Source organism: Plectropomus leopardus, chromosome 16, assembly GCF_026936395.1.
Source record: "Plectropomus leopardus strain MGB_pleo_1.0 chromosome 16, ASM2693639v1, whole genome shotgun sequence".
In the NCBI taxonomy this organism is placed as follows: Eukaryota; Metazoa; Chordata; class Actinopteri; order Perciformes; family Serranidae; genus Plectropomus; species Plectropomus leopardus.
In genome coordinates, this window is record NC_142191.1 from 20427859 (window position 1) to 20437982 (window position 10124).

A 10124-nucleotide genomic window follows, 5' to 3' on the forward strand; every position below is an offset into this window, starting at 1 on the left:
TCACGATGAGGAGAGAAAAAGGGACGAGCTTATCCTCTTAGAGAGAGAGAGAGAGGGAGAGAGAGAGAGATTTGTGTGTGTTGCTCTCAAGACTTTTAATGGACCAGTGTTTCCTCTCTCAGCGTTCATCCATCAGTTTTCAGTCTTGCACAGTGAAAAAAATTTAAAAAATTACATGCAAAATCACCCCTGTGTTATTTAACAATGTCTGCTCAATATTTCACCACGAATTATTATTTTAAAGCGCTTAGCTGCAAAATTATGCACTATTTTTATGCACTCTGCCTTTGGACCATAATGCACATCTGTAACTTATTGTAAGTATTTATTTCTTGTTTTACATCACTTCATGTAATATGATTTCTCTCTAAATTACTAATTAGGTAACATTATATCAGGTTTTATATGGAAAGTTTGCAGTTTTTGATTAACTGTCAATAAAAAAGGCGTTTTTCATGTCACACAGGTAACATGTCAGGTCTGCACAGCAGTGAGTTTCTGTAGTGAGTTTCAGTATTATCCTCAGCCTGATGCAGTTCCAGCTCCAGCCGCTAGGAGCTGATGTGAGTTCACTGGAGAGGTGCCTGAGGCAGTTAGTGCTGCAGCACACCAACACTGACATACACGTTTTCACTGTTTTTGTACAAAAAAGAATGTGAACGTGGTAGGACATCCTTCACACTAAGTTGGTTATGTGTTATTGAGCAAAGCAACCAATTTCTGCCAAAGAAGAGGAGAGAAAATTACAAAATTCCACAGGACCAGAAAAAAAAATCATATTAGAACTGAAGCATATAGAACAGTATAAATAAATCAATAAATAAAAGTCACAGATAGATTCAAATGTATAGAAAATGCCATAATCAATATATAATGAGGGGGAAAAGTACCTTTTAAGCCGTAACTGTAAGATGGCACTGTCTTTGTTGGTCTTTTGTGGTAACTTTGAACCCAGACTCACGTTATCTGTCTGCATAAAGGTTAACTGAAGTTAAGTTTTGTGGTCCTGGTATCTAATTTAGTCCTTATTTCACACAAATGCAGGTAGCACAGAGCACAGATGTCTGCTCAGAAATGCCACACCATGTATCAAGAGGGGTATTCATGTGCTTCTAGTTTCCGCCCCCAGCCTCCCTCAGTGGTCAGGGTTAGGGACTGTTCGTTACTTATGAGGGGGGAAGGGGTGCTGCAAAATGGGTCAGGCATTTAAAAAAAAAAAGCACTGAGGAGGGACTTGTGTTTTTAATTTTGGCTTAGGTGAGGGACATACAACTTGAAAAGGTAGTATTTTATATTTATTTTAACTAAAAAAAGTCACACCCCAGCCGCCCCTCTCCTCTGATAAATAAAGTACAGTCGCACAACAGTTTTTTTTTTTCATTGCACTGTCAATAGTAAAGCTGAAGCTGGCTGGCGGATGGTATAACAACGTCCCTTCGACTCGGACGAGTAAAATCAAGTTGTCTTTCCCCTGTTGCATATACTCAGTAGTCTGGACTGCACTTTCGGTCTGTTTGTTAACATTTTCTTCCATTTTTTCGTCACAAGCTGTTGTTTGAGTTTTGTGTTTGCCGTTTTTTACACCGCTAAAAGGTTTTTCATGTGTTCTACCAGTAAATTTACAATTATGTCACTCAAGGATTCTCCAGAGAACAGGAGCAAAGAAAATATCACAAAACGATGTACTAAGTACTATGATCGTGTCCAGTTTTTTCGGTGCAGATACAATAAAAAGAGGGCTGTTAGAGCTATGAGAACATTTTTCCAGTCTGGAAACACCTAATATCAAGCCAGCATCAAGTTGCAAATGTCTCTGCTATGCTTTGGTGTGTTTGAATTTTAATCTAATCTATCTAATTAATTATCCAGACCTTGAGGCCTTTTATCCATTCCTTGTTTCATCCCTTTGTTCTCCATCTGCCAGGATCATAATAATTCCCATTTAGAAAAGAGACATATTAAGACATGACTAAGAGCAACAAGTGTGGGCAGATGTTACAGCACTTGTCCTCTGCTGTTTCAAACCAGTCAGTGTTTTGACAGCCTGGTGATGGCAGACAGATCCACCTCTGACAGATCAATGATTCTGCCGTCCACTGGCACTCAGTGTTTTCTGGCTCCACTGCAGCATTGTAATTTATCCACTTAATGCATAAGACACATGCTTTTATATGTAATGTGACTGGTTTCAGAGCTATGAGTGTTAGAGAAATGAGTGTGTGGGGTCCCTGTGAGTTGATTTAGACTCGGGCTTCCACAGTCATGAAATTCCAGAAAAAATTATTAAATTAGAAAAACTGTTTTCCAGGTCTGGGAATGTTTTTGAATGTACATTGTTTTGGGTTTAAAATATGCTCATAAAATGCAAAATATGCTACATTTACAATCTAGTGCTGTGCTGCCGGAGCGTTTATTGGATCTTTGGTTATCTGTCCCCAGAAAAGGGACATGGCCTTTATGTTTTGCAAAGTACAAGGTTTTGGCGGCGTGTTTTTTTGGCATGTGAAGCTGGTTGGCAGAATGTCTAATTTTCCAGTAAAATAGCAAGCACTAGCAGTTTACTTATTCACAAATGCCTGGGAAGTTTGTGTTTTTAGTCCTACCCCTTTTAAAAACAGAGAGAAACTCCCGCACACTGTCCCGCTTACTGCTGACATATTTATTAAGTGAAATAAAATGACGTTTCGGTCCAGCAGACCATCATCAGGTATGATGGCAGCATCAAAACTTTTCTACATATACAAACAGATTTTTCCTCATTTTTTTCACCATCCAATGAAAGGACTGTTGAGACTGATGATCAACTGAACTGCTTTGCATCATCAGCCAAACAATAGTTAAGAAATGGTCACAAGACATAAGCATGTGAATAAATGGAGCAAATAGAACAAATATTAATCAAATACATCATTCAGCATCCATGCAGTCAACAAAAAAAATAGTAAACTCTTGCAGATTAGAGACAAAATACAATTAAGTGAACAAAGAATGTTTTTGTTAGTGATTTTAAACCCTACCCCTTTAAAATACTTAAATAATGTCATTGTGACGAGGTAAAATATTATGGAAATGTTTTTGAGTTTTTTGGAGGGTAAAAATGTGTAGGAACACTGTCTGTCCACAATCTTGGAGTTGAATCTCTACCCAGAGGGGTCCATAGATCAGAGCTGAGGTGACTCCTCTGGTGCCTGAAAGTCTCTGTGTCAGATCAGGACTCTTGATGGAGAGTGAAGGTATTTTGTCTCAGTCAATGCCTCAGGTGTCAGCACGGTCATCTATGGTAAAAACATAAAAATATAACGCAGATTTGTCCATCTGGGACTCGCCGACTCGTGTTTGAGTGATGCACAGTTTAGGAGCTTGTTTAAGACTGGTGTTAGTGTTGGGTTGTTATTTTGTAAACTGGACTTGTGAAGAAGAAAGAACATGTGCAGAAAAAAAATGTGCCGCTGCTTTTGGCAGGAGGAAATATAAATAAAAGGATCAAGGAGAAATTTGACTGAATACACACTTGCTGCCACACACATTCACTACTGGCTGCTGGTGTGTTGATGTGAGGATGCACAGCACACATCTTTTTCCTCTGTTTTCTGTTCCGTCTTTAAATGGCTGAAAGGAGCAGAGAAGTGGAAGAAATTAGAAAAATAAAAACAGGAGCCGAGAGGAAAGAGGAGGACAAATGGGGAAATGAGAGGAGGAGGAGGAAGAAGAAAGGGAGAAACGAGGACAGGAGAGGGATAGGGATGTCCTGAATGGATCGAAAGGGTCGGTATCAATCAATGCATTTTTAATTGATAGGTCAATTTGAGCATGCACCCCGCTGACAGAGAGGAAACGGAGAGCACGATTTGCAGCTGATATTCAGGTTTTATTGTAACGCTGCTATTATAATGAGAGGAGATACAGCAGCTACACCACTTTAGGTGGAATTCAAATTTTTGTAGTTCATTTTTAATGAACTAGCTTCACTGTAATGCTGTAATAAGCGGAATTGTGACCAATTTTTATCTGTTGTGACTGGGACTATTAAACTGTCAGCATCAAACTGGATTGATTTTATTAACTTTAAAGTATTTGAAGTGTGCATTGTGCAGCTGTATTATCCGGTTGAATCTGGTTGGACGTGGCATCACGCTCGCTCACTGAAATCACTGACAGAGCGGCTGTATTTAATGAGTTTGGAGTGAGAACGGGCTGGTTAAAGTTGATACATCGAGAGTACCTAGCTGTCAGATAGCCCTTTCAGATGGGGAAACTAAAATCTGAGAAAACCCTTTTAAAGGCCAAAGTAACACAATAATACAAACAAACTGACTGAGGAAGCTGCAGACCAGCAACTCCTGTGTTCAGCGATGTTAAATTACTACGTTTATGCCTCAGTGCCAGTGACAGCCGACGCCAAAGGCATTATGCTTTCAGGTTGTCCATGCATCCGGCCATTCTTGTCAACGCGATATCTCAGGGGAATTTCTTCAAATTTAGCACAAACATCATTTTGGATTCAAGGATGAGCGGATCTGGTGATGGAAGGGTCAAAGGTCAAGTCCACGGTGACCTCATAAAAGATGTTTTTAGCCATAGCTTAAGAATTTATATACTCAGATTTCCCACAAATGTCTACTGGGATACAATGATGAAGTTCTGAGATCAACTGTCACACACTGCAAAAATGGCCTGTCAAATTTAAGGCCAAACACCCTAGATTTAAGCATACTTGCACTTAAAAGAAGCAAATTTGGCTGCCAGTGCAGTAAGCAAATTTTGCTTGTTAAGATGTCTTAAAACCAGTAAAACTGTGTGCACTAGATAATCCATTTATACTTAAAACAAGACTAACTAGATTTTTTAATCTAAATATAAGATTATTACACTTGGTTAGATCGGCAGTTTTTGCAGTGCATCGTTATGTTCTGCAAAAACACTTTTCTGACCAGTAAAGTGATCCTTCTCACAGAGCTGCACACAGGTGCTGATGTGTGTTTGTGTGTGTGTGTGTGTGTGTGTGTGTGTGTGTGTGTGTGTGTGTGTGTGTGTGTGTGTGTGTGTGTCCGTCCAACTGAGTGACACGCTGCCTGAGGTCACATATTCCCATTGGAGATTACTGGTGTTATTGCTCCATGCACAACACCCACACAGACAGACAGACAGACAGACAGACAGACACACACACACACGTACACACACACACTCTGCTTCTTTACGGCAATTAACCAGCACAAAGCACACAAACACAGAGCTTCAATGGCCAGATTATACCCATGTACATTCACTTGTCAGCAGAGACTTTGTTCTTATTAAAAAGAACAGCTACTTAATGCAAAAACCTGCTCAGAATCTAAAATGTATGTTGGTTCCTGTTACGTTTTGGTTCATAATTTTGCACAATGAAGTGACCAGCTGCACTTTTTCTGTTCACGTGGGACAGATGCAATTAAATCTGATGTATTCTTGAGCTCAAAAATTTTACGGCGACGCAGACCCCCAGATGACCACTTGAGCGGCTCTTTTATTGGGCCCCTTCTCTACTCTCACTAGCCCCTAATAAACTACTGATTGGAGTGTTCACCCATGACATTACTGGGCCCGAGCCAGGACCATTAGCCGGGGAAAGACATTGGTTGCCGCAGGCTCAGCCACTGAGTGATTTCTAAATATCTAATAGTGTCTAGGAATGTACACTGGATCCAGTTCCATCTTCAGCCTATTAAGAGGTCACGGTGTGCCAGCTTCTTTTCATGGGCTTCCATGGACAATGTAATTTGCATTCCTGAGCTCAGCGGGTTGGAGAAAAAAGACGTTTGGGTGTTCTGAATCATCTGATGTAATTGCTGCTGAGAGCGTAACTGCTGATTCTATTTAATTCTAATAGGGCTACCAGTGAAATGTTTTCCCCGAATTTGGAAAATTAATACCAAACCCTGACCTGACCATTAATAACGTCACAGCTGTTTACTGCTAAAATGAGGATGTTGATAAAAGTGGGGTTGTAGCCTTGTGGGAACTTTCAAACATACTTCAATATACACTGAATTCATGAAAATTAGGGACACAAGCGTTTTAAGTGAGTGATCCTGTGAATCCACAACCCTTATTGACTTCCCTTACTTCTAAAGTATTTGCCATAATAAATGTATATAATAATATACAGTATATAACATAAATGCATATAATATATAATTTTCCAAGTCTCCTTAAAAAACAGTCCAAGGCACGCTTTCATTTAAAGTTTTGTTGATATTACTTGGTGGCTTCTTTATTGCTGTGGCTACACACCATACTTAAGTAGGATGAATTACATATTTTTCTGCAGTTGAACCATTTCTTACTTTAAGCATCATGCCAGCAGCTCTGTGAGGCAGTACGACGACACATCAGTGCTTTGAGCTAAATGCTAGCATCAGATTATTAGTAGGCTCACCACGACCATAGACACTTTATGACATAATGGACATTGTGACTGTGCCATCACCTGTTGGTATGTGTGTGTGTGTGTGTGTGTGTGTGTGTGTGTGTGTGTGGGTGTGTGTGTGTGTGTGTGTGTGTGTGTGTGTGTGTGTGTGTGTGTGTGTGTGTGTGTGGTGTTTGAAGCCTCAAGTCTGGATTTTGGCTCTTCTCATACTGAATTAAGTGTTCATATTTGGACAAGACAGCTAAAACAGGTTTAAAACCATGCAAAAAAAGATGTACTTTCCTGGAAAAATTCGTATCACATGGTCATAAGAAAAACTGCAGTTTTTGGCGCTTTGGCTCAATTCACCTCCAGAGTTTTCAGCGTGACCATGACAAAGCTTACATGTTTACCATGTTTAACATTTGTGTACAGCCTGTTAGCATGCAAATATTTGCTAATTGGCATTGGTCACTGAGTACAGCTGAGGCTGACGGGTATGCTGAATGAATGTAAAATTGTAAAAAGGTAGTTGTTTAAAAAAACTAGTTGTGCAGGTATTTGGTCATAAGTAAAGAATTCAAAATTTAGAGCAGATGGTCAGAAGATCACCAAAGTTATCAGGAATTATCCTCTAGGCATCATTACGGTCTTTGTAAAAATTCATGGAAATCCTTTTAATAATTAGCTATTGATACTCTGGGTTAAGTTAATCAACACATATTTCCTTATTATGTCATAAAAAAAAACAAAACCTGGTGCCATGTTTGACATCATCCTGATGTCAGTTGATAACCCTTTCTAATACATAGATAAATACATAAAGTAAATTACATCATTTTGACTGTTTCTGCACTTGTTTGCTGAGGCTTGAACAGCAAATTATACCATAATATCTATTATCTTAAGTGGAAAATTACATATCCTCAGGCTCTTGAGCATATGATGCATCACACACACACACACACACACACACACACACACATACACACACGCACACACATGCACACTCACCTCCATACGTAAACACACACACAATCGTCTCACGTTCAACAGTTTTGAAATATGATTTTTTTGTTACCATAGACATGATTTTGGGGGGAATTTCAAACAGTGGTCGTCCTTTACGGTTCCACACACATTCCTCCAGTAAACAAACACAAACTGTGGTGACCTGGGCAAAAGCAATAAACAGCTGTCAGCCATCCTTATTTGGAGATATAGACTGGTCATCTGCCACGTCCACATTCCTGACATACCTCTTTGGCGTACATAAATATCCTGGGAGCCTTGTTCCATATGCCCCGTCTGTTAATCTGTCTAAGAGCTGGACAGAAATCACTCTGATTGCCTCTCAGCTCACTCAACACAACAAGAGGCTCGACAATAGCCCTCCTTGTCCTGCGTCATCAGTGAAAGCAAATCTGAGCTCATCAAGGATGTTTTCACATAGCTGATCCTCATGGACTTCATATAACAGGCCTGTCCCGTTCAGAAGGGGCACAGTTACAAGGTTCTGTTTAGGAATATTTTTTAACAGCTTTTTCCTGCACAATTTGGAGCAACGTAAATGTTGCTGAGTCTCTGAAGCTGTTTCCCAGTTAGAGAGTAAAAAAAACTAAGTGTTGAAACAGAGTTACAGGGGCATGGACAAAAGGGAGGGATCAGTCCAGACCTGCACAGCCAAAATCAAACAACACACAATTAGATGAGTGTCTCATACGCCAGCAGTTACGGAGAACGGGCGTGGATCTGGACCTGGCAGTGACATGCAAAGTGAGAGCTTGTTTGCACACTTACCTCTTGCAGGTACGGGCACTCCCCCACCTGGCAAGGCACTATCTTGTCATCCCGACATCCTCAGATTGTTTACATCAGGTGTAATGGTTTTACTGAAGGATATGCACCACACCTCATTTGTCTCACAGTCAAATCTGTTGCTCCTGCTCCGACGCTGTGCAGTGAACCCAGTCTGAAGCGGTTCATTCTACCTGGATGACTGAGATCATTTTAGTGGCCCCAGGCCCTCAGACTAAAGTGCACGTGAGGCACATGGACCAGTTTGACCTGTAGCTCTTGTTACAGCCATGATATTTAACCCTTTGAAATCTGAACGAGTTGGCTTGATTTCTGTCAAAAACATGAGAATGCAATGAACAGCGCTAAAAGAAATGACCCCAAAAATAGCATAACATTAGTAAAAATACAAGAAAATTACCTGAAAAACAAACTAAAGCAAACAAAAAGATTAAAAAAGCAAACAAGGAAATAACCTGGAAAAATATATTGTATTATATTATAACTAATAATAATTTAAAATATATAATCATGATAATTATAAATATAGTCTGTCTTCATTTTTATTTTTTTTCCCTAGACATTTTCCATAGTGTTTTGAAAAATCATTTTCTTACAATTTGTAAAAATATTTCTTACCTACCTAGTTGTTCATATCTTTTTCCTATTTTTTTTTTTTTTTTTTTTAAAGAAATCAAACAGGCTTTAAGATTTGAATAGCCCACGAGAAAGTGATGTCACTCCAGGTTTCAAAGGGTTAAATACATTTTTATCTGCATTTTCTTTCAAGTCTTCAATTTCATTTATCAACTGACGAAATCTCTCTAAATGAAAGACTTCGTTACGGCACCACCTTCCTTTACTAGTCAGATTATTTCTGTTTAAATCATTTGTACAACACATTTTTCCCTTGATATCTTTTTTTTAACAACCTCTCCTTTGACCCGTTTTTGACCTCCCCGCAGGGCCATGACCACCAAGTTAAGTACCTCAGAGTGAGAAAACATCTTTCAGCAACTATTTAGTGCATGAGTGAACAACTGACAGTTCGATGAATCCTCTGACCACCTGCTTGCTCAGGAGCCGCTCGCTGTAAGACATCAGTGTCCCAGCAGTCACTCCAACAAATATTCCAAAGTAAACGACAAAATACTTAATTTATGATTTAGTTTTAAAACAACAAAGATGAGCATTTTCTCATACTGTTGGCAGGATGACATCATTAAGCCATTAGTACTTGGTTTAGATGAGGGAAAGATCATAGTTTGGTTAAAGTTTGCGGTTGGTTGGAAACGGGATGTGAACCATGTGAAAGTTTCTGTAATTGTTTAGTTGGTTTGGTTCTGACTGACGGCGGTAATGAGTCACGCCACAAGACGTCCATATCAGTAAACACGGGTCATTTTTGGCATTTAAACAAATGACGAGCGGTGCATCGAAGGCTTGTGAGAACATGACAAGCAAATGTGGAGACAAGTGAAGGTTGCTGCTATGGGTGTGTGATAATGCTAACATTTTCTTTTACGGTATATACATTGATATATTGTGATATCAGTACAGTAAAAATTATAATATTTTCTGAGAATGTAATGAAGATATTGCCCAACCCTAACTGCTACTGACATACTTTTGTCAAATTAGCATATTATATTATTATTATTATTATTATTATTATTATTATTATTATTATTATTATTATTATTATTGCTTCAAAATAGTTTAAGCTTCAAAGTAGGGATGTCAGTTTCAGTATATTCAGTCTTTTGATAGCTTGACACCCATTAACCGGTGAGTTACTGGTTAATTTTTGAGAAAAAAAACAAACTCAAAAGGATGTAAAATACTTTCCTTTATTCCATCTCTCTATTAATTCAGTGAGCTTTAACACTGCATTTCATAGCACCATCAATTTAGAGGTGGGAGATTTTTTTTTTCGTGA